This window comes from Eschrichtius robustus, chromosome 4 (assembly GCF_028021215.1).
Source record: "Eschrichtius robustus isolate mEscRob2 chromosome 4, mEscRob2.pri, whole genome shotgun sequence".
Taxonomy (NCBI): domain Eukaryota; kingdom Metazoa; phylum Chordata; class Mammalia; order Artiodactyla; family Eschrichtiidae; genus Eschrichtius; species Eschrichtius robustus.
Window position 1 is genome coordinate 87682268 of NC_090827.1, and position 3733 is coordinate 87686000.

The 3733-nt window shown below is 42.0% G+C and overlaps 1 pseudogene; it reads right to left on the bottom strand.

Annotated features, from left to right (window-relative positions):
- Positions 1–1667: 1667 nt before the first annotated feature.
- LOC137763781 (nucleosome assembly protein 1-like 1 pseudogene) lies at positions 1668–2733 on the bottom strand (annotated as a pseudogene).
- Positions 2734–3733: the final 1000 nt, after the last annotated feature.

The following is a 3733-nucleotide window of genomic DNA, read 5'->3' on the forward strand; positions in this document are numbered from 1 at the left end:
GCTAGCCACACAGCATGACCAAAAAATTAAAAAATGAAAACAAATTTAAATTTAAAAATAAATAAAAAAGAAAGCTTTTCAATGGCTTCCCACTGCCTTAAAAATAAAAACTAAATCACTAAGATTAATAGGGAAATTAGGAATCTGGTTCCAGCTAATTTTTCCACTGTCATCATTCACCAGTCCTCTCTTCATCAGTCATTACCCTCGTCTTTTACTCTAATTCTAGCCATGCTGAATTTTCTTTTCCTTGAATATGTTTGATGGTTTTAAAATATGTCTGCAAGATCTTTGGCACGCCTCCTTTCAAAATGTTGACGTGTAATTCTCTCCCCTTTAAATATGGGCTAGACTTAGTGACTCACTTCTAATGAGTAGAATGTGGTAAAGTGATGTTGCATGACTTCTAAGACTAGGTCATTAGGCATTGTGACCTCCTTGCTCTCTCTTGGGGAAGTTGCCATATTTCAAAGATACTCAAGCAGCCCTATGGATAGACTCATGCGGTAGTGAAACAGGAAGGAAGTGGGCAGGACACAACCTTTGAAAGAATGACATAGCCTGAGGACATGACATAAACTGATTAGAACCAAAAGGGTCCAATATGGCAGACAAGTCGACTTCCACTAGACCTTGAGCCTCAGTATACGCTCATTGTACTACATTAGCATGCTAAATGACACACCGGCAGGCGCCATGACAGTTCCAAGGCCGACCATAAGGATCAAAAAGTGGGTGGTGGCCCAATTCCTGGAAATCCCGGCCCCTTCCTGGAATAGCTAGAATACTCCTTCCACTCATTAGCCTGTGAAATTACCCACCCCTATAAAAACTGACAACCCCATACCCTGGTGCTGCTCTTGCCTTCTGAGGTGGCCCACACTCTCTGTCTGTGGAGTGTGTTTCTCTCTAAATCAATCCACTTCTCACCTATCACTTTATCTCTCACTGAATTCTTTCTGCAGTGAGACATCAAGAACCTGAGCTTCATTAAGTCCTGAAACCAGGTGTGTGATCTCAGTTGGAAGACCTTGGGTTTTGGCCATGTTCGAGTCCCGGCCTCTTGGGTTCGAGTCCCAGTCTGGGTTTTGGCCGGGTTCGAGTCCTGGCACGTGGGTTCAAGTCCCAATCTGAGGTGCATGGTTTCAGTAGGGAAATGAGGCCTCCTGCCAACAACCATGTGAGTGAGCCATTTTGGAAGCAGATCCTCCAGCCAAATTTATTAAGCATTCAGATGACTGCAGCCCCAGCCAATATCTTGATGGTAACCTCATGAGAGACCCTGAGCCACAACTACCCAATTAAGTCACTTCCAAATTCCTGACCACAGGGACTTCCCTGGTGGTCCAGTGGTTAAGACTCTGCACTTCCACTCTTCCCTGGTCAGGGAACTAAGATCCTGCATGCCGCACGGTGTGGCCAAAAATTAAAAAAAAAAAAAAAGAAAGAAAGAAAAGAAAAAGGAAAAAAATTCCTGTCCACAGAAACTGTGAGATCATTTTTTAAATTTTTTTAATTTGATATTTTTATTTTAAGCTACAAAAACAAGCAAATAAACAACAACAAAAAACTTGAAATAGGCTTTTCAAGTTATGTAAATTCCTCCTTTCCAAGGAAGCAGAAGTTAGATCAGTGCAAGTTACCCTCAAGGCCACATACAACCTGCTTCACCGCTGCTTGCTCTCTGTTGGGTTTTGATCCTTCTTTGAGTCATAGTCTGGATCATTTTCCTCATCTCCTTCTTCTTCCTCTTTCTCATCCTCTTCTTAACCTTCTTCATCATAATCATCATCATCTTCTTTAGTAACTTCTCCAGTAAAGTATACAGTGATCTTGGGAATATACATTCATGTAAAAAGTGATGACTTCCAAGGTCTGCAGCAAGGATAGCTTCAGCAGCAGCATCCAGATCTCCACTCTCAGGAACTTCAGGAGGTGCAAAAATATTAAAGAGTATTAGAAACTGTTTTGGTCACAGTACAAACTGCCCCAAGTCCCTTGTTTCTGCTTCTTAATGATTTTCAAAGTGACAATTCTTTCCTTTTTTCCAATCTATGTGGACCTTGTACAACCCTTAATTTCTGGTCCATCAAAAGAAAAAGGAACAGAATCATCTGGTTCTGACTTCATACTATGTGTCTTTGCCAACAGTTCACTTGTAAAATATTCACTGGGTTCAAAGTGAAACTCTAAGGCAAAACTCATAGGCCAGCCTGCATCTAAGGACTTCACTTTAATATCTTTCAAGTGCTTCAGAATATGTTTATCATGTTCCTGAAACATATCACTGAGCAAGTCAACATTCTTAAAAAACAGTCAACCAAAATTCAGGAATTCCCTTGGGGTCCTCTTTTTCTTTATCTTTTTTCTCATCTTCAATCTTGGCCTTTTCTTTCAGTTCCTCCAAAATTTCATTTTCCTCATCTGGTTTCCATTCACATTCTTCTTACGTAGGTTCATAAGTGACCTCAAATCGCTTATCAAATAGAGGCTGATAGAGAACAGCATATTTTCCTTCAAGATCATGAACTTCCTCATAGAATTTGGCTTCTGTCTGTGCACATTTAACTTGAAGGATTTTCAGAGTGTTCACTTGTCTTTTAACTACCCTAGGCAAGCTGTCAATGTATCCTGTTGGTGTTTCTACCAGACCATCAAATCTTTCTTGACGGGCTGCAAGAATCTGAGGATTTTGCAACATCTGAACAGTCAGCTGACCTGCTTTGATTTTTGATTCTTCACCAGTTTCTTCTTCTTCTACTTCTTCAACATCAACCAAACCTTGATCAAGTTCAGACTGCTCTTTCTTGTCAATGTCTGCGTTACATATTGGTGGCTAGCACAGGGAGCCAGGTGGCCGGAGCTGCACAGGTAGTGACTCAGGGTGGCAGCCAGGGTAGGGGGCAGGGGTGGGAGCAGAAGGTGGCACCATGAGCAGATGATGTTTGCTTAAGCCACTAAATTTTGGGGCTTAAAAAAGACATAACTTATATAATATGACATGCTACATGTCACCCTCAAGCCAAACATCTTAAGATGTTTACCTCACTAATCCTCTGTCATCCTTAAGATGTTCCCCAGTCATCAGCTTCAAGATCATTTTTTCCAGGCTTCTTTAACTACTGATTAGGTCCCTTTGCTACCTGTTACCATAGCAAATATCCATTAGTTGAATCATTTGTACACCCCTATAGACTCTTAAGTTCAATGAGGTCCCATATAGGATCTGTCTTGTCAACGTCATGTCCTTAGCACCTGCCACGGTGCCTGACATGTGGTAAACTATAAATAAATATTTGGAGAATGAACAGTTAAATGAGTGCATGATTGAATTGGGAGATATAAGGAGATAATATAAATGTAATGAGATAAAGAACCCATGTGTGGGACTTCCCTGGTGGTGCAGTGGTTAAGAATCCACCTGCCAGTGCAGGGGACATGGGTTCAAGCCCTGGTCCGGGAAGATCCCACATGCCGCGGAGCAACTAAGCCCGTGTGCCACAACTACTGAAGCCCGCACGCCTAGAGCCCGTGCTCCGCAACGAAGAGCAGCCCCCGCTTGCTGCAACTAGAGAAAGCCCGTGCGCAGCAACGAACACCCAACACAGCCAAAAGATTAAAAATAAAATAACAAACAAAAGAACCCATGTGTGCAGAGTCTGCTATGAGAGCACAGAGGAATGGCATTTAATTCAATCTTCACTCCCTTACGGTGTGACTTTTTGGCAAATTA